General features: G+C 47.7%; 1 protein-coding gene across 1 annotated transcript in view; it reads left to right on the top strand.

Annotated features, from left to right (window-relative positions):
* ZHX2 (zinc fingers and homeoboxes 2) overlaps positions 1-21,924 on the top strand; it is a 193,752-nt gene that overhangs the window by 9,490 nt on the left and 162,338 nt on the right. The window lies entirely within an intron of this gene.

Here is a 21,924-nt window from a genome sequence, read left to right as displayed (position 1 = left end):
TACAGGTGCATGCCACCATGCCTGGCTAATTTTTGTATTTTTAGTAGAGACGGGGTTTCACCATGTTGGCCAGGCTGGTCTCGAACTCCTGACCTCAAGCAATCCTCCCATCTCGGCCTCCCAAAGTGCTGGGATTACAGGCATCAGCCACCATGCCTAGCCCGATGTTGAGATTCTGTTATCCCCATTTAACAGACAGGAAAGTACAAAGTGGGGAAGTCCTTTATCCAAGAGTTCTGGAAGCCAGACAGGCTTATGCCACACCTGATGTTCATCAAGCCTGGGCACATTTAACCCCTCCTGCCCTCCATGCACCTATAGCTCCAGCAAAAGGGCTGTGGTCCCTCCTCCATGGATTAGAACCTGTGGCTGAGCCACAGTCCAGCATGGAGGATAACAGCAAGGATGGGTGTGCATTCAGGGTCTTCCTCTGCCAACGGTCTTCCTCACCCATGATTTCCCCCAATTTATTGGATGCTTCAAGTATCCTCGCAGTGTAGCCCATGTCATTTGCACAGCAACCCTACAGAGTAGATAATACGAAGGTCAGAGCCAGAACTCAACACAGGTCTTTGGAATCCAAGACTTGAAGAGTTTCACCCACATCAGGCAGTTGCCTGCAGCAGTCGCTGCAGCCAGAGTAGCTGATTGGGAGACCTGTGTGGGCACGGGCAGGTCACTTAGAGACACAGGATCTTGGGTGACTGCTCACTTTAGTTCCCCAAAGTCCCCCTAAAAATAAAGGCACTTCAAGGGAATTTAGGCAACCTTTAAGTGAGCAACAGATACTTATTTGAGCATAATAATAAGGGTTAAGATGATGTATAGGGGCCAGGCGCAGTGGCGCACACCTGTAATCCTAGCACTTTGGGAAGCCGAGGCCGGTTGATCACCTGAGGTCACGAGTTCAAGACCAGCCTGACCAACATGGTAAAACCCCATCTCTACTAAAAATACAAAAATTAGCCGGGCGTGGTGGCGCATGCCTGTAATCCCAGCTACTTGGGAGGCTGAGGCAGGAGAATTGCTTGAACCTGGGAGGTGGAGATTGCAGTGAGCTGAGATCGTGCCACTGGACTCCAGCCTGGGCAACAGAGTGAGACTCCATCTCAAATAAATAAATACATAAATAAAATGATGTATAGGATACTCTCAGGCATTGTGCAATGCTGTGCCATAGGTATTATCATTAGCCCTATTTTCTAAAGTAGCATAATGGAGATATAACTTGCGTACCCAAGCGTCACCCACTTTAAGTGCACAATTTATTGACTTTTAGTATATTTACAAAATTATGTAACCATTACCACAGTGTGACTTTAGAACATTTTTATCACCCCAGAACGAGACTCTGTATACCCATTAGCAGTCACTCTCCATTTCCTTTTTCCACTCCCCACCCAACTTAGCCCAAGCCCTACACAGCCACTAATCTACTTGCTGTCTCTGTAGATTTGCCTTTTCTGGACATTTTATATAGGTGAAATCATATACCATGTGGTCTTTTGTCTGGCTCCTCTTCTTTCCCTTTTGAGGTTCATCCACGTTGTAACACGTGTTAGTATTTTGTTCCCTTTCATATCCTGTTGTGTGGATATACCACATTTTGTTAGCCATTCATCAGTTGGTAGACAATCAGGTTGTTTCTCCTTTATGGTGATTATGATGCTGCTGCTGTGAACATTCCTATACAAGTCTTTGTTTAGAGATGTGTTTTCATTTCTCTCAGGTAGATACCCAGGAGTGGAATTGCTGGGTCGTATGGTAACTCTATGTTTAACTTTTTGAGAAACTGCCAAACAGTTCCCCAAAGTGGATGCATCATTTTTGTGTTCCCACCAGCAGAGTATGAGGGAGTTCTGATTTTGCTGCATCTCTGTCCATCCTTGGTATGGTCATTAGCCCTATTTTACAGGTGAGGGAACCGAGGCACAGAGAAGGAAGGGTCCCATGGCTAGGGTGGAAGAGCAAGACACACACACCTGACTGGTCAGTGGACTACCCAGGGCCAGGACTAGAGAAAAGCAAATGAGGTACCCAGCGTGCAAAGTTGACACCCACTCTCAGGTTCATACAAGTGCAGGGTGGCACCTGAGAGTGTGTCCTTAAATTTCACTTCCTGGGTAACTGATTTGCAGCGTACCTCACCCTGCTCCAGGCCCTGCCACCACCCTGCTCCTAGTGTATAGGGCACTGTGCTCACTGTTGTGGGCGTGAACACAGAGATGGCCACACCACTGCCCTTCCCTGGAGGTACTCAGTCTGACCAGAGAACCCATGCATCTGCAGCCCCCATAGCTAGACTGGCTGGACTTGCAGAGCCTGAATCACTGCTCACAGGGTTGCTGTGAAAATTACAGGGGATCATACCTGTGAAGCACTTAGCACAGTGCCTGGCACCTACGCATGCCCCAGAAGTGCTGGCTGGTGTCATTGTTGTCATTGGCATATGTCTGACCTTACCTCCTGTGAGGATGCCTCTAAGTCCCTGTAGGTTGAGGGACATCCTTATGCCTTTCATCTGTGATGGGTGGCCCCATCCTATCCCATGAAAGGAGAGGCCATCACCCAGGGACCAGGAAGTGGCCTGGGATGAAGGAAACTGGACATCCAGACCCTCTTCAGCCCCACTGATCCTGACCTGGGCATCACAAGTCCCAGCCACAGAGCCCAGCACTGGCTCCAGTTGAGCTCAGGGGTTCTGCTCTGGGCTGTAGACACCCCATGCCTGGCTCTGTTATCTCCAAAGCCAGAGTGCATTGCTGTGCTCCCCACACATGAGAAAACACCTGCCAGATGATACTTGGGGCAGCCATGGTGAGCCAAGCAGGGGCCCTATCGTGGCGTTTTTTGTAACCAGCTTAGTCTGCTGGTCTTCAAGGGTTCAGTTCAGGGAAGGGAGGACTAATTGATCTGTCTTAGAAGATTTGGGAAATCGACTTTGAGAACTCTAGATGAATAACAGATGTGTTGGTTACAAAAATGATAGACATGATGAGAGCCTTCTTTCCGGTTTGGTCAAAGGCTACGTAGATTCTGCACATGGCTCAAATGGACTCACCCCTCTTAATCACAGAAACTCAGGAGGCCCTACCTCTGGGAAAGACTGCTTGCTGGCAGGGCCATAGGACCAACGGCATCAGACCTCCTATTGCCGCTCTCCCCAGCCCTGTGCACACACCATGTCCTGGCACCCACCTGCTGGCACACCGTGAGTGTGGGCCATCTGTGCTGTAAGGTCCCCTGTTGGGAGATACCTTTTGTCTTATGCTATCCACCTGTCATCGTACGTGTGGGTTGGTGCTATGATGAGTCCTTGAGTTTGCTGAACTCTGGAGCGTTATGCTTTGATTCTCACCTCCCTACCCTGACCCCCTGCCACCTGAGCACGTGAGCACCCAGCTTTCACTGAATGATTGCTCAATAAATAGTTGTTATATTGATACATAGAATTCAAGGAAAGAGAGTCTAGGTATGTTGGAATAGGAGTATGACCTCATGTTGGTCCTGACTGCACAAAAGTGAATAGCAACTCTTCCAGAGGTGACTTTTTTTTCCCATCTGTTTTCTTTTTTTTCATATTTTATTTTTCTAACAAGAGGGAAGGAGGAAGTCTTATTGGAAGGAATACATGTTGTGTCATCTGTCACCAACCTCTCCCTTCCTCCACGCTACTGAGGTTCTAAAACACCAAATTTGTTCATGTTTCACTAACCGCCTAAAAACTTCTCCTGGTCACTGCTTTCCTAGGGGTCAGAAACCCAAATGCTTTCAAGAGCTTTGCAGGTAGCATAAAAGAGTAAAGGGGTCAAGTGTAGAATAGTAGGAAGCAGTGGGAGTGGGTCAGACCAGAGAGCAAATCTCCAGTCTAAAGATATTTAGATTTTTTAATGGACTCTCCAGTCCACTACAGACTTCCCATTATAATTTCTGACCCATAGGATCAAGTCCACATTCATGACCCTAGCATGGTAGCTCTTTGAGAGCTGAGCTCTACCCACCAGGCATGTTTTGCTCTAAAAACTTCCACCCCTGCCACATACCCCACACTTCAGTCATATCAGACTGACCCCTGAACCCCAAATGTACTGTCCTCTTTCCCCTTTCATTCCTTCTCTTCAGAAAGACTCCTGTAGTTCCTTCTTCCCAGAAAGAATGTCCCCAAACTTAGCAAAACCTACTTTTTTCTACTCTAGAGATGTTTGTTCTCTCCTCTAAGAGGCCACTGTACCATGGAAATAACCTGTTAGAAATCTTGGCTGATGGATTTTGATCTGTTTATACATCTGCATCCCTGAAATACTATGAGCCACTCCTCCACTCCAAGAGAAAGCTTCCTGTTTGTCTCCGTGTTCCCAGCACCAGCACAGGGCTGGCCCACTTCATAGGCTCGAAATGAATGTCTGTGCAATGACTGGATGGTTACATGAATGAGGAAGTGGCTCTTTCACTACAGCCTACAGGGAGTTCTAGGCTCCCGGGTTGGCACAGGTGCAGAATGAGTTGTTGCTCGCTGCTGCCCCTGGCGGCAGGTCATTGCCACAGCCTGGACTATAGTCGCTGGACTATTTTAACAGGAAGCATTCAAGGCAGTGTCTATCCCAGGCCAGCTTTGTCCCAAGTTCAGGCGCTCTTGGCCTCTCTTGGCCAACCTGCCTGCCTCCCTGGCCTAGCCATGCTCCCTTGTCTGGACCCCTGGCCTCTGGGCGCAAGCTGGGTCCACTTCCTCCCTTGAGCTTGGCCTTATCCCTTGTTTCCTCTTGGGAGTACCATCTCCACCTTCCTTCGTGGCACAGAGAGCAATATCACAGCGGTCCATGCAGGATCTTTCTCCTACTTCCAATAGTAAACTTTTTTTTTTTTATAGAGTCTGAACTTGAGACCAAATGGTATTTTAATGGTGGTAGGAAGGCAGGATGTAAATGTGTTAAGTGTCAGCCATGGAACCAAGCGTGTTGTATACTATACCTTGTTTTATATTATTTAATCCCAACTACCCCCTTTGGTAGAAATTTTTGTTCTCATTTTACGTATGAGGAAATTGAGGCTTCAAAGAAATTAACCTGCCTGAGTTACACAGTGAAAGGCAGATGCAGGCTGGGCAGGTGGTTCCTTGGCAAATTCCTGGATTTGAAGCCAGGTCTCAGTGACATTTGAGGCCATATACTTGCCCTGTCACATTGTTGGACTGTTATGTAAAAGACATTAAGATTCTTTGTTTAGGCTGGGCGCAGTGGCTCACGCCTGTAATCCCAGCACTTTGAGAGGTCAGAGTGATCACCTGAGGTCAGGAGTTTGAGACCAGCCTGGACAACATGATGAAATGCCGTCTCTACTAAAAATACAAAAATTAGCCGGGCATGGTGGCGGGCACTGCTGGAGCCTGAGGCAGGAGAATCGCTTAAACCCAGGAGGCAGAGGCTGCAGTGAGCCGAGATCGTGCCACTGCACTCCAGCCCGCACAATGGAGTGAGACTCCATCTCAAAAAAACAAAAACAAAAACAAAAAAAGATTAAGTCCTTTAGCAAGTAGGATATGTAGACACTGGCCCTGTCTTCCCTGCTAGAGTTTAAGATTTTGCTTATGAGGCTTATGAGAGACCGCACAACCGGAACTAGTAATGGCAGCATCTTTTTCCTTTCCCTTTGGAGGCACTCCTTGGCACTAACACAGCCTCTGATAGCCTCTAATCTAACAGGATTCCTGAATCCAGGCCCACAAAAACACAGCCTCTCATCCTCAAGACCCTGTCCTCTTGCAGTTTTGTCACTAGTGAGATAGTGGGATTATTAAGATTTAGTAAATCTTAAATCTTAGTGTGCCATCTTTTGTAACAGGAAAATGGGCTCGGGATTCCAGTCTAATATTTGTGTGTGCACATGCCCATGCTTAAGTAACAGAGAGTAGCAGACCGTTCTGTAACAACTGTGTGTAGGGGAGAAAACCTAGTTTCCTTTCTTTCCCTTTTTAGGTTCTTTGTGGCGACGCTGTCCTGAAAACAAAAGTCAGATTAACAGAAGAAAAACAACCAAATGTTTATTAATGCATGCTCTGCCCGTCACATGGGAGAGGCCTTAGTTTAAAAGTATCAAAGTGGTGGCTTAGGGACCTTACTTAAATAGTATTTTAACAAAGAGCCATAAATCCTGTATAGTGACAAGGCAAAGAAGAGAGCAGTTCTAGTCTTTGAAAAGGCGGGAAAATGTGGGAAGACAGTAAAATCTGTTCCCAGATTCCTCGGGTGCCTGCTGGTGCCTCCTTTGGGCTGCTAAGTCCGTGCTGTCTCCAGCAAGGAAAGATTTGTGTCCTCCCATCAGGCAGTTGCAGGCTGGGCATTGTCAGTCTTTCACTTAACAATCCTCAGTAGTTTGGAGAAAAGTATTTTTGGTTTCCTTCAGGTGCAGGGATAGGCATTGGATGAGATATGTGAGTAGTCAGGTTAGGCTAAGCTATGATACGGTGATAGGTAAACCCTGATATCCCAGTGGCTGCATAAGGCAGAGTTTATTTCTTCCTTTCATGAAGTCCACTGAAGGACTACAGCTCTGTAAGGCAGCTTTCCTCCAAGCTGTGACTTGGGGATCCATGCTGCTAAAATTTTGTAGCCACTTCGTTTGAAACAACTGGCTTTCAGGCTGCTGGAGGGGAGGAAGAGAAAAGGAAAGGGGTACATACCCACTTTCTAAAGTTGCCACTTCCGCTCACACAACCCCACATAGCTGCAAGGAGCCTGGAGACTGTGGGGGAAGCACATGACCGTCGGACCAGTAGTGCCTGTTTCTGCCCAGAGAACCTTGGCCTGGCTGTGCAGCTTCAGCAAGCATTGTGCCCTGTTTTCTCTTCCACTCAGCAAGGCAACCAGTTTCCCTTTTACCTCTAATAGGATTCCCGAATCCAGGCCCACAAAGAGTTTCAGGGCAAAGCCTAGACCCGAACAGAAGCTTCCTGACACTTAGTCCAGTACCGTCTTTGACACTAAGGACAGCGCTCAGTTGTCCCTCCCAACGAGATGTGGAGGAGCAGTCCTGGGCTCTGAACGGCCACCCAGACATTAAAAAAAAAAAATTTCTTTTGCAGCCTATTTGCTTTTCTTACATTTTGTAGGATACCATTACAATTTGGTTTTACATTGAGCATCCAGTCTGGCATAAAGAAAATTAACATTTAATGAGCCTCTAATTACTGCCAGCACTAATGATACTGAGCATAACAATAGTCATGCTAATGGCTGACAGTTACTAGGAGGGTTCAGTGTGCCAGGCCGATTCTCAGAACTGCACGGATTAATTAATCTGTATACTCCGCCCAACTCCTCTGGGAGGGCGTCCCTGTTGTTCTCCTCCTGAGAGAGGCCTGATTATCTCTATGGAATAGAAAAGGAAACTGAGTCTCAGAGAAGTGAAGCAACGCAGCGAGGAAGGGGAAGAGCTAGACTGGTCTTGCTGATTCTAAACCCAGCACTGGAGGGTGCAAGTATGTTGGGGGATACAGAAAAGGCCAGCGCTTGAAAGCTGTCTGTGTATTCTGCTACACCTATACATTCGGGGTATATCAGAAGTGTTAGGGATGCCGGACACTTTGTTCATTCCTGCAGGAAATATTCGAGCCTCTACTATGTGTCAGGCACCGTGCTGATCAGGAGGGACCCTACAGTGCTGAGGGAGATAGTGCTTTCAGTCTAGACTTGTTTATTCTCCATTGAAGTTCCTTGATTTTTAAAAATATCATTTAAAGGTAGCTGCAGAACTTTGATCTCACATCCTGCCAGAGAATGGTGGTGCACTGGAATTTTGGCTCTGAATACATTGCACGGGGCAGATGGACTCAACTCAAAAAGTAAGGACCCGGCCGAGCACAGTGGCTCACACCTATAATCCCAGCACTTTGGGAGGCCGAGGCGGGCGGGTCACTGGAGGTCAAGAGTTCAAGACCATCACGGCCAACATGGTGAAACCCTGTCTCTACTAAAAATACGAAAATTAGCTGGGCATGGTAGGTCCCAGCTACTCGGGAGGCTGAGGCAGGAGAATCACTTGAACCCAGGAGGCAGAGGTTGCAGTGAGTGGAGGTTACAGTGAGCTGAGATGGGGCCACTGCACTACAGCCTGGGGACAGAGCAAGACTGTCTCAATTAAAAAAAAAAAAAAAAAGTGAAAGAAAGAAAAGTAAGGACCTTCTTCAACCAACTGACCCTGTAATTAACCATCCAAGCATTTGTTGGTTACCAATTTTGCACTAGTTCCTGTGGTGAACTGTCAGCCAACCACTATGAAAGCCAACATTTGAATCACCTAGTCCAATCCCCTGGGGCTTTATAAGAGAGGAAATGGAGGCTCTCTCTAAGTTGTGAATTGCCCAGGATTCCTCTGCTACTTTAAAATGTGCCCACGTCAAAGCTCGCTCCAGAACAACAAACCATACCCGTGACACAAACAGCACTCCCCCCTCCTCTACACTTACATGAAGGAGCGAGCATGACAATGTTTCACCACTCCCAGCCCTTTTGATGATAAGCCTCTACTTTTGATCCTGATCACCACCCACGGTGTGCAGGGCAAGAGAGTCAGCCCAAGCCTCATCTCCCCACACAGCTGCAAGGTTTGAGGGAAGTGGGTTAGGCAGTGGCAGCTCTTCCCTCCATCACAGAGAAAGAAAATGACACATACAAGATCAAACGCTAACTAGCCATGGAACCTGAGCTAGCATCCTTTGTTTTTGGCTTGTGCGCCACAATTTTTTTTTTTTTGTGCTTGTTTTTTAGTATTAGAATTTCATCCAAAGTTCTCTGACAAAGATAGTTATTTAAAATTGGTGGTGGTGGGGAGGTAAAAATGGGGGAGATAAGAATCCAGAGAAGTCGTCTATTAAATATCTTTTTGGTGAATTTCGACTGTCTTTTTTAGCTTATGTTTTAAATTCTGGAATTTTGTTCCCAGAAAATAATACTGTGACTTGATGATCTCCACAGAGCGGAGGACTTGGTTATAGCTCTTAGCCCACCAATAATCCGTGGGGGAAGGCTGAGGGCTCAATTTCTGTGACTGCTGGGCTAGGTGACCTGGCAGCATCCTGACGTCCAGGAAGCATCCTTTTCTCCCACATTCCGGAGGAGAGTCCTGTCCTCCTGACTCTCAGCCCTCCGACTTTGCTTTGTAGGAGTAATGGGCATTTACATTTACTTTACTTTTTTTTTTTTTTTTTTTTTTTTTTTTTTTTGAGGTGGAGTTTCGCTCTTGTTGCCCAGGCTGGAAGCAATGGCGTGACCTCAGCTCACTGCAACCTCCACCTCCCAAATGATTCTCCTGAATCAGCCTCTTGCGTAGCTGGGATTACAGGCATGTGCCACCACACCTGGCTGATTTTGTATTTTTAGTAGAGGTTTAGTAGGGGTCTCACATGTTGGTCAGGCTAGTCTCAGAATCCTGACCTCAAGTGATCTGCCTGCCTCAGCCTCCCAAAGTGCTAAGATTACAGGCGTGAGCCACCACGCCTGGCCTAAATTTACTTTTGAGAGAAGAAAATGCTTTTTACTCCCTCCTAGCTCATCTGGTACAGCAGGAGTCAGCTTGTCCTGCAGTTCAGATGGCCTTGATGGCAGAAGACACCGGTCACCGTTATGTCCCTTTCATCCCAGCCCCCATCCCATCTTGCCCTCTTCCCCTGTCCTGGATTCACATAGTAGCTATAGCCAGAGTCATGGTCGTCCCTAGTGTTTCTGCTGTGAGGCACCCCTGCAAGGAAGCCTCAGTGCGGTGCCTGCAAACCCTGGCTTCTGCAAAGACTGGAAGGGAGTATCTGTGTCCTGGACAGCATAGTACAGCCCCCGAGCTGTAACGGCCACCCCTTGTTCAGAGTAGGTGATCAATAAATATCTGTGGAATTTCTGAGCCAGGCAGTGTTGATGGACCCACAGTGACACTTATCCGGGACACAAGCAGTTGGAGACTTGGCACATTGGGAATTTGTTCTGGCAGTTGATGAAGCATCTTTGCAACATGTGTTATCAGTAACCCTACATTCAGGTAAACAGTGAGTGCTTGATTTAATCATGAGAATAGCTGTGGTCACTAAAAAGCCAAGTATTTTCCCAAGGCGGGGGGCAGAAAGAGAGAGAGAGAGGATGCAGAAGCAGAAGCTAAAGAACTAAGAACATTTTTCTTCTTTCAAAACCATGTGGGGAGCTTGCCTGAAAGAGTTGTCAAAACAAAACCTACAACTGGAGTTATGGCTTGTGTAGACAGGTGCACGTGCATGCAAACATACAAATACACAGAGCCAAAACACGGCGCAGCTCAAAAGTTAAATATTTGTTAGCCTTTTGCTTGACGGTATATAGGTGTTTGTGTATAACTTTAACAGCATAAAAGTCACGTGAAAGCTGATGATCAGTTTTGTAAGTTCCAAGTTGCAGATACTCAACTCTGCAAATCAAAGCTTTCGATGAGCGAAGAGGCTATACATTTTCTGTAGTGTTTGGCAGTTTAAAATAACAACCCATGAAAAAATTCGTAATTCTAGGTTCGCGGAAAGAGACCGTTTATTGCTAATTGCCTGCTTCATTATAAGTATCTGTAATAAAATTCTCAGGGCATATTGTACAAATTATCATTTTAATAAAATAATTACTTAAGTAAACATATTCCTGCAAATATCCCATAATGACTCTTTCTGTGACGTGGAGTTTCATAAGTTAGGACTTGACAACCGTCCTCACGAACAGGTTTTTGACATGGGGCTTATATGTGAGGACCCTGGGAACACAGGGGGATGTTTTCCTTTCAGAAGATGAGTCAAGAGACTAAGAGGCCCGGCACGGTGGCTCACATCTGTAATCTCAGCGTTTTGGGAGGCCGAGGTGGGAGGACTGCCTGAGTACCCAGGAGTCTGAGACTAGCCTGGGCAACACAGTGAAACGCCATCTCTACAAAAAAAAAAAAAAAAAAAAAAAAAAACACAGCCAGGCTTGGTAGCACACACATAACATATGGTCCCAGCTACTTGGGAGGCTGAGGTGGGAGGATCACTTGAGGCTGGGAGGTAAAGGCTGCAGTGAACCATGATTGCACCACTGCACTCTAGCCCAGGCAACAGAGTGAGACCTCATCTCCGAAACAAAAAGAGATTAAAGAGGCAGAGACACTTCGTCATATCCTCCCTTGCCCTAAACGCACATCTGGAGGAAGATGACTGCCAGTTCTGGACACTCTGGCTTTCTGTTTGGATGCACTGACTTGGAACTTTTCTACAATTCGGAAATAAGTATGAGGCCTGAGATAAATTCCACATGCAGACAGGGGTCAGAAGACCTGGGATCACCCTGCCCAGCCACCCACGGCTGCTGACTTTTGGTGGGTCATTTATCCCCTCTCTGGCCACAGTTTCTCCACTTAGAAAGTGGAGGTGGTTGTACAGTTCCTGGAATCACCTTTCTTTTTTTCTTTTGACAGAGTCTCACTCTGTCATCCAGGCTGGAGTGCAGTGGCACAATCTCAGCTCACCTCAGCTCATCTCAGCTCAGCCTCCACCTCCCGGGTTCAAGCGATTCTCCTGCCTCAGCCTCCCAAGTAGCTGGGATTACAGGCGTGTACCACCGCGCCCAGCTAATTTTTATTTTTTTAGTAGAAATGGGGTTGCACCATGTTGGCTAGGCTGGTCTTGAACTCCTGGCCTCCAGTGATCCACCCACCTTGGCCTCTCAAAGTGCTGGGATTAGAGGCTTGAGCCGCCACGCCCAGCCTCGAGTCACTTTTCTTCTCAGCAGTCTGCAGCTGCGTTCACTCTGCCCATCCCCAGGTAGCAGGGTTCCTGCAGGTAAGGCCTGTTGCTGTCAGAGGCCAGTGGCTGCCCTTGCATAGCCTGTTGACTCAGGCCTTTCTGGACCTTGGATGTAAGGACTTGCCTTTCCACCCAGATTGCCCCCACAGAACTGTCCTGATGTTTCCATGGAAAGCCCGCGTGGTGTTGAGCAAGCAGGCTGCCTTCGTGGCCCCTGCTCGTCCAAGCCAGGGGATACCAAGGCAGTGGGTCTGCAACTGATTTACAGGGAAGCTTCAGGAAAGGGAAAGAGAAAGGGGACAGGGGAGCGGGGCAGGAGATGCGTTCTGAGTCCCAGCGCCTGACTGGTAAAGTGAATGGGTTGTGTCTGTGACGGGGGCAAGGCTGGCAGGGGCTGCCTTTCCACCCTTCTCCTCTGGGATGCTGTGTTTATTTACTGCTCTGGGCATCCCTGTTTCTCTTGGGAAGTCACTCTTGCCAGAGGCGGAGGAGGCTGGCAGGCTGTCACCCAAGAATGTTCCCCTGCATCCCACTGCCCCCACTCCCACCCCACCCCACCCCGCCTGCAGTTAGAGCTCTAGGGGACCAGCGGGCTGCAACAGGAGATGTTTTTGGAAATAAAGAAGAAGTGACTCTGCAGGTGGTGACGGTGGCAAGGTCTGAGTGGTCAACCCGAATTGAAACTTCCTCTCCATCCCCTGTTCCTGTTCTGAGCCTGGAACGGGGGTGAGGACTTGGGGATTTGGAGACCTAAAAGTGAAAGCAGCAAAGCAAATGCGGCCAGATTTCCCCCTCCCTCTCCCCACCCTACCCCTAACAGACAGCCCCCACTGAAGTAGTGGTGACGTGAGCCAGGCTTGGCAGTGTCACCACGTGGCACCTTTTCGTTAAGGACCGTGATGGTGGCCCTGGCCCCACCTCAGACGTGCCACTCTCTGTTGCTCCTCCCGCAGGCTTTCACTGGTGGAGTCTGTGTCTTGCCTCTTCAGTGTCAGCTCTCCTGTCACCTCCACCAAGAAGCCTTCTGTGAAGCACACCCTGCCCTGTCTCTAGACCAGGATTACTCCATCTCAGCCCATTCTGGCCTGGATCATTCTTTCGTGAGGAGCTGTCCTGTGCATGGTAGGGTATTTGGCAGCATCCCTGGCCTCTGCCAACTCCATGCCAGCAGCACCTCCCCTCCAGCTGTGACAACCGAAACTGTCTCCAGATTGTGTCAAATGTGTCTTCGGGGGTGAAACGGTCCCAATCTCCTCTTCCCTCATGGAGAACCCCTGGACTAAATCGCACCCTCTCTTCCGTGTTCTTCACTCTCTGAAATGGTTTGGTTTTTCTTCTCTCTTGGTCCCAGTAGTACGCCCCCTGGCAGCTCATTATCCTCACCTGAGCTTTTGAAACTCCCAATGCCCAGCCCCACCCCACATGATGAAATCAGAATCTCTGGAATATGGGTGCACATTAGAGAAGTTTCCCAGGTGAGCCTGCCGGGTGGCCTGTTTGAGGCTCACTGCTGTCTCCCCCCGGAGGAGAAGCCATTAGATGGAGGGCCGGGGCAGGCTTTGGTCAGTACATAGAATAGGGCCTGGTGCCTGGCAAGGACTCAGCGCTGTAAGAGTCAATGAATAAAGAAACACTGCAGAAAACCCATCGTCACTGGTAGATGTTTGCAGGGATTCTTTCATCTTTGCCATTTATTTATGTATTTATTTATTGTTCGAGACAGAGTCTTGCTGTCACCCAGGCTGCAGTGCAGTGGCACTCGCAGCTCGCTGCAACCTCCGCCTCCTGGGTTCAAGTGATTCTCATGCCTCAGCCTCCCGAGTAGCTGGGACCACAGGTGTGCGCCACTATGCCCGGCTAATTTTTGTACTTTTAGTAGAAATGGGGTTTCACCTTGTTGGTTAGGCTGGTCTCCAACTCCTGGCCTCAAGTGATCCACCCACCTCAGCCTCCCAAAGTGCTGGCATTACAGGTGTGAGCCACCATTCCCGGCCCCATTTATTCAGTCATTCATTCAACAAACATTCATTAAGGGCTTGGTAAATGCCTGGTGTGATGCTGAATGCTGGGGAGGCAAGGATGAGGAAAACCTCGCTCCTATCTTCTGGGAGTCTCCAGTCTCCTGGGAGGCACATAGGCGGATGCACAGGTGGCCCGTATAGTGAAAGAATTGCTAGGCTGGAGGTATGCAAAAAGCAGCTAGGACATAGTATAAGCAGTGCCTGAAAAGACACTAGAAGGGAGCCCAGTGTCTCCCAGTGAGGTGTTTTACTTGCATTTCACACTCGAACGCCATCACAACCCTGCACCATTTCCCAGCTGAGGAAACTGAGGTTCTGGGAAGTCACCTAACTCCTTGGGGTTACCTGCCCATCTGTAGCCCAGCCTGGTCTCAAACCCAGGTCTGTCTCGCTCCAAAGCCCGTATTCTTTCCAACATACAGTGCCTTGTCCAGAGCTGAAACTAGAACGCAGGGCCATGGATTCCCTTGTGCACACAGCGGCCACTCTGTTGCCTCAGTACGTGCATAGCATAAACCCAGCCCCAGCCATCCCCCAGCTGTAGACTCCATGTGTGTTCCTGCCCATGGTAGGTTACCTCTGAAGTCCCTTCATCTCAACTCTTGCATTCTGTGACACTAAGAATCAGGCTGTCTTAGTTTGGGATACCCAGATGCAGACCCCAAGGCAAAGCTTCAAGTGCAAATAGTTTATGTGAGAAGTGAAGGAAGACCTGGGTTGGGGGTTGGGGGTGGCAGGAAGTGAGACCTGGAGAGAAGGAAGCCAGGAAATAGAACGTTGTCAAGCAGGTGACCACAGTGGGGAGCTCTGGGTGCCAGCACAGATCACACGCCTCAGCGCTGTCCCACCTGAGAACTGAGACCGGCATGACCGATTCACCAACTCCCATCAGTCACTGGCCGTGGGCTGCTCTCTGAAGGGGCGTCATTCTCCCGTACTTCAGGCCTGGCATGTGGGGAACAAAGTGGCCACTGAAAATCAGAGTGCCCCCCCCCACCCCAGCAAGGAAACACAGGTACCAACTGTTAGAAGTGAAGCCGATGTGCACTGAGGTGGGAAGGACAGGGGGTCATGGGCCAGCCCCACAGCATCTCCTACGGACTCAGAGGAACACCTCATGAAGATCTTTCTTTTTTTAAAAGTTGTCAGTCCCACTGATGGAGCACCTGTTGTATACAGAGCTCCATGCCAGGTTTAAAAGTTCGAAATGAAACATAAGAGCCTCTGTCCTAACGGAGCTGGCTGTCGTGGGTAGATTGCCAGAGCAGGCCCGTATAGGCATCATCTCTCTACAAACATTGACATCGAAATGTCTAAGTCGCATCTCCTCAGCCCAGCAGTTGTGGCTCCTCATCACTGGGACCCGGCCTCAGCTCTGTCATTACTCCTCCCTGTCCCCTGCCTCGAGTTCTCTGCTCTGGGATTTTTGAACTGCTTGTAGGACCTGAACAAAAAGTCCTTCTCTGTTTCCCTCTTCCCTCTAAAGCTTTGCATATTCCAGTTCCTCTTCCTTGTTGCCAGAATAGTGCTCCATATTTCATGAGTCTGGTTAATATCACCTCCTCTGGGAAGCCTTCTCTAACTCCCATTCTCATCACTAGTTCCCAGGTAAGCTTGGCCTTTGCACAATTTCCTGTTCTTATTCCTATCAGATTAATCATCACACACACGACTGTAATTGCCTTTTTACTTACCTGCAAGCTTTCAGGAAATCAAGGATGAATGAGTCACTTTCGATGGCATTAAAGTAAGGCTTGGGAATGAAAGCTCGGCCTGAATCTGAAACTCAGCTTAACTACTTCCTAATTGTGGGGCTTAGGTTGAACTATGTGCCTCAGTTTTTCTATCTGTAGAAATGGGCCCAGTAAGACTTCCTTTACAGGGGCATTTGTGGAATTTCTTGGTCCCTACCCAACAGAGCCACCTAGAAAAGCAAGAAGAAACCAGGGAGCTGACAAAGTCATCACAAGTTTTATAATCCAGAAAAGGGATGCATCTGCCCAGGTCAATTTGTATGCATTACAGAAAACTCATGAACACTGCCCGGAATACAGTGTGTGCAGGCACCAGAGTTAGGGTCCCAGCAGGAAAGAGATGGTACACACAGAGTGGCGAGGACTGAGTAAATGGAGGGCCTGATTACAGAGAAGAGTGCAGGGTTAAGCAAAGCCGACAAGGGAAAGGGAAGCACCAGGCTCACAACAGCTGAAAGTCCGACCTCCCCTAGGCCTGAAGGTCAAGACGAAGAGTGGCCACTGGATCTCAGGCAAGGTGTAGCTGTGGGAGAGTGACTGTCCCACATGACACTGAAGAACAGTCATTTTACACAGCTGACGTTTACCTTGTGCCGATTATGGCCAGCCATTGTTCTAAGCACGGTAACTCACGTCAGCCTCATTTATGGAGTATTACTGTTTGCCCCATTTCACAGATGGGAAACCTGAGGCACAGAAAGATGAAGTAATTTTCTCTAGGTCTGATGATAGGGGAGGGGGAGTGGGGATATATACCCCAGACCTCCCGTCCTTAGACCCTCTGATCTCATGCCAGTTCGTCCCACTGGTAGAGCTCACTGGTAGAGGGTGGAGGGCGAGGATGTGCACTCCCACAGTCCACAGGGTGGAGAAGGGTGGACAGTGGAAGGGGACCTTGGTGAGTGGGAGCTCCTATTTTCCCTGCTGCTGCTGCTGTTGCTATTGTTGGATCATCAAAGCCTGGGACAATGCCTGGCTCCTACTGGGCAGGCGCAGGTATTTTCCAATCGAATGAATGAACCATTGATCTATTAACCACAAATTATAGCCACACCACTTGCGCCCTGCATAATGTATTTATTGAAAAATGAAATTGAAAATATTATCCTTTTAAGCTTCTGGTAATGGAGGAAATGGTTCATTCCTAAGAGTTTTAATAATATTACATTATTTATTGACTCAGGGAACTCTTTTTGACATTTATTCAGGATTTCCAGACTGCATGGGAAGAAAAGCAAAAACACTGTAATCAGCGTTACAGGTAGAAATAAAAAAATAGAGTTTTCTTTTCAAATTGAAGTGTTAGGCACTTGAAAATAGCCTTTTACTTTAGATGGAGAGCTTAACACTCTGCCTAAGACATCTAACCGGGATTTGTGGAAACCACGTGTTATGCCCTGAGCACAGTGTCAGGAGTGAGACTGTGGTCGGTGATGAGCAAAGGGCTTAGGACTGACAAAGGGTGTTGGAGGCCAGGCTGGCCACATACAAGTCAGGAATAAGAACTGATGCTTACTGTGCACTTTTATGTGCCAGGCCTTCTCCTCAGATATATAACCACCTTCTAGGGTGGATACTGCCATTAGACCCATTTTGCAGATGAGCAAACCGAGGCACCGGGAGAATAAGTAATTTGCTCAAGGTCACTCAGGTAGTAAGTGGAAGACCCCTAACTCTGGACACTATCTCTTAACTGCTGTGCTTACTCCCTCTTTATTAGAGAATGGTAGAGGTGAGGTCTCAGCTTTACCCCTTTCATTTTACAAATGAGGCTCAGAGAGAGATAGTGCAACTTGTCCAAGGTCACCCAGCCTTGTTACTGGGAAAGTTCAAATGGCCTTAGTGCCTGCTTCTAATTCAGAACCATCCTGTCACCTTGGGCAGGTCACCTTTTTTCAGTTTATCTACTCATCTGTAAGATGGGGCTAATAATTATGCCTTTAAATACTTTTAAGAGATTAATGATCATTTCTATCTTGATGCCACTTAGATGTGAGCACCAAATATATATATATATACACGTATATATATATATATGCCTCAGGTCAACTTCAGGGTTTTAAACAACAATACTAGTAGCGTATTAGTCCATTCTCATGCTGCTAAGAAAGACATACCCAAGACTGGGTAATTTATAAATGAAAGAGATTTAATTGACTCACAGTTTAGCATGGCTTGAGAGGCCTCAGGAAACTTACAATCATGGGTGGAAGGGGAAGCAAACATCCTTCTTCACATGATGGCGGGAAGGAGAAGTGCCAAGCAAAAGGGGAGAAAGCCGCTTGTAAAACCATCTCATGATAACTCACTCATTATCACTAGAACAGCAGCATGGGGATAACCGCCCCCATGATTCAAGTACCTCCCACCAGGTCCCTCCCATGACATGTGGGAATTATGGAAACTGCAATTCAAGATGAGATTTAGGTGGGGACACAGTCAAACCATATCAAATACTAAGTAATAATAGCATATAGAGCACGGGCTGTGGTCAGGAGAGTTCAAAGCACAACGGTTAACCCGTGTAATTCATTATTTATAATCCATCATTCTCACCACACTCCTTCCAGATTTACAGCTGAGGAATCCATTACTGAGAGGAGAGTGACCTGTCAGATTACCAAAGATAGTAAGTGAATGCCCTTACCAAGATTTGAACCTGACTAGTTTGAGTTGGAGCTCCAAAGCACTAGCTAGACAATTAACAAATACTGTCAAGGTTGTTTCATTTTGTGCTGCATGCACTTTTTCTCCAGCAATAACTATAGTCACAAAACAAAGGGAGACTTATTTCTTATAAAAGCTGAATCTGGAAGGGATTGGTCTTTTTTGCAACCTCCTAACGGAGATGATGATAAATGCCATTAGTTCCATCTCACAGGAGGAGAGACCGGAAGCTGTGAGGTTCTTGGAAAGGAATAGAAGGGCCCGGGAGACTCAGCCCCTGAAGTGATGTTGGCAGTTGTATCATAACAGAGAGATGGGAGATGTCTGCAGTGGCTGGAGAAGGACAAACGTGAAGACACTAGAAAGAGGAGTTGGGGCCGGGTGCGGTGGCTCACGCCTATAATCCCAGCACTTTGGGAGGCCGAGGTGGGCAGATCACATGAGGTCAGGAGTTCAAGACCAGCCTGGCCAAAATGGCGAAACCCCGTTTCTACTAAAAACACAAAAAAATTAGCCAAGCATGGTGGTAGACACCTGTAATCCCAGCTACTAGGGAGGCTGAGGCAGGAGAATCGCTTGAACCTGGGAGGCGGAGGTTGCAGTGAGCCGAGGTGGCACCACTGCACTCCAGCCTGGGCAACAGTGAAACTCCATCTCAAAAAAAAAGAAGAAAGAGGAATTGGCAACTAACCTCACAGGGAAAAGAAAACTCACTTCTGCATAATCCCATGCTGGTATTTAGTTATGCCCACTGTGAGTGCTTTTAGACAACAAGCAACCCAGAAACCAGTGTGCCTGAGGGGGCCCGAGCCACACCCTTGCCCCACATGTCACGCAGGGGGCCTGAAGTGTAAGAGCAGGACCTGGACAGAGGCAGAAGTGAATTTGAATGCTGGCTTTGCCCCATGCCAGCTATGTGACGTTAGGCCACTCTGCTGCCATTTCATCATCTGTAAAGGGAGATCATCATTAGATCTACGTCATCCAAATTGTTTGAAGCGTACAATAAATCCTGTAGTTAGAGAAGTCTGTGAGTTTTCAGAAAGAGTTAGAAAAGGTTGACTTTGGGGAGTGTGTTGGGTAGGGGAGGTGGAGGGCTACTTTTCATTAGAAGGTGATGGTTTTCATTATAAGTCCCGGTAGTGCTTGATTTCTTGACCATGGGCATGTATCTCTCTGCTAAAAAAAAAATATATATATATATATATATTTTAAAGCCTCTGAAGAGATCATGTAAATCCAGCATTGTGCACAATGTTTGGCAAAGAGTAAGAGCTTAATAAATGGCATAAATGAAGACCTAAGTGCCAGCCCTAGAGGCCGTCCAGTGTGCAGGCTTAAGAACTGGCTCAGCTACTTATGAACTGCAGTGACACATAAATACCGTTCATCTCTATAAACGTTAGTTTCCTTTTCTGTAAAATGGGGGGTAGTAACCCCTGCTTCCTTGGCTTGTTTTGAGTATTAAATGCGACAATATAGGGAGAATGCTTGGCTCAATACCTGAGACCTTGTACACATTGGTGATCACTATCACTGTGGTCAGAGATAATGTGAAGCTGGGAGCTATAGTGAACAGGTTGGATGACAGATACAGTTTCCTAAAGGATCTCAGAAGACAAGAAGAATGGAGCAAATGCAGCAGTTCAGAGAACAGCATCGAGTCCCACATGAGCAGGAAATGCGGCCCTGAGATGTCACGTCCTGCGTGGGTGAGGCTCTGTGGACGGCAGGTCCTGGAAGGGCCAGCAGTAAGGGGCAGGATGTATATACATTTTTAAACAGCATCAGTAGCAGAATGGTGTCCAGTCAGTAGCAGCCCCTTTCCCCTGGGGTCACAAACCTCACTGCAGAGTCATGCCCATCAAAATGAGCACGCCAAAGAGTGTTGTATGTGAAGTGGAACATCCACAGACTAGCATGTCAAAAGGGAGTGGCTGGGATTATAGACAACTTGGATCGAGGGTACCGAAAGTTTTACTTTTTAAAATTGGGAATGTTTGATGTTAGAGTTTTAGGGGTCAGTAAATGGCACAGCCTTGTTACCTGACCAGGTTCAGAATCAATGGAGACAGACATAGGAGTTGAACAGGTGGAAATCGAGATATCGACTTTGGGCTGAGTGCAGCTTATACCTGTAATCCCGGCACTTTGGGAGGCTGAGGTGGGTGGATTGCTTGAGCTCAGGAGTTCGAGACCAGCCTGGGCAACATGGCAAAACCCGGTCACTACAAAAAAAAAAAAAATTAGCTGGGTGTGGTGGCACATGCCAGTGGTCCAAGCTACTAGGGAGGCTGAGGTGAGAGAATTGCTTGAGCCCAGGAGGTCGAGGCTGCAGTGAGCTGAGATTGTACCACTGCACTCCAGCCTGGGTGACAGAGCGAGACCCTGTCTCAAAAAATAATAAAATTAAAAATATCTACTTTGTTACTGACAGAACCAGACTAGAGAATATGATGCAGGTTTACTGGCTTGGTGGTCTTTCTAGTGCTCCCTGCCCTGCATCCACGCCATGGAAGAACCTGACAGGGGGAACTGGGAACCTGGCAACCAGACACACTCACCCAGGGCCAAGGCCACTGCCGCCCTCTGATAGGGGCAGACAGAACAGAAAGAGAGGGCCCATCTGTGATGCTTGCAGGAGAGTAATGTTTGAGTTGAGAAATGGTCTGTGAGTGGCCATCACCTGCCAATCAGGCCTTTACTCCACTTTCAGGGGTGAAGAGAAGGAAGGCAGGATGGTAACAGGTCCAGAGCCTTGACATAAGGACCCTTTCTCGTGGAAAGAAAATGTGTGAGGAGTAAGAATCCTCCTTTCACGTTTAAGAAGGCTGCCAAGAATTTAATAAGTACTCGCTTTGTGTATCCGTGCTCTTCATGCATTCATTCAATAAATCATCAAATATCTATTGATCACCTGTTTTGTACCCAGTTCTCTTCTCAGGCTCTTGGGTTCAAAACTTCTCTCACGGAACTTACATTTTTGGCCTGGGGAGAGAGAGACAGTAAGCAATAATCATAATAAGTAAGGAAATCATAGACTATGCTAGACAGCGATTATTGTTATAGAAAAACAATAGTAACCTAAGACTTGAAGGAAGTGGAGGAGTGAGCCCTGGGGCTTTCTGGGGAAAGAGAATTCCAGGCAGAGGACAGCTGGTGCAAAGACCCTAAGGTGGGAGCGTGCCTGAGGGGTGTGAGAAAAGCGAGGAGTCCAATGTGTGCAACAGAAAGGGCCATGCGTTCTGGAGATGTGGGAGCCAGATGGAAAAGAGCCTTATGGGCGATGGTCAGGACCTCATGCCTTTCAGTGAGTGATGCATTATGTGGTTCACATCCTGTAGCAACTCTGTGATAGTTGTCCTTACTTTCTTTACGTGAATAAACTGAGATGCATTGCCAAAAGCCCCGTTTATTTTATAACTGAGAAAATTCATACCCAGAGTAGCGAAGCAACTTGCCCAAGGCCACAGAGTGGGAAAAATGGCACGGAGCTGGGGTTTGGGTCCCCTGATTCTTGGTGCAGAACCCTTTCTCCCACGTCTCTGCTCCAGAAATGTACTTCCTTTGAAGGAAGCGACTCTGGGCCTCTCTTGAAGATTCAGATATAGATCCTGGAGCTCTTAACACTGTGCTTTGCTGCCAGATCTTCTATGTTGACTACAATATTTCCTTCCTAGGAAGAGGTTTAATGTGGAAAACCTGA

Source organism: Macaca thibetana, chromosome 8 (genome assembly GCF_024542745.1).
Source record: "Macaca thibetana thibetana isolate TM-01 chromosome 8, ASM2454274v1, whole genome shotgun sequence".
Classification (NCBI taxonomy): Eukaryota; Metazoa; Chordata; class Mammalia; order Primates; family Cercopithecidae; genus Macaca; species Macaca thibetana.
Note: the sequence above shows the minus strand (reverse complement) of the source record. Positions and strands in the feature narration are given on the sequence as shown.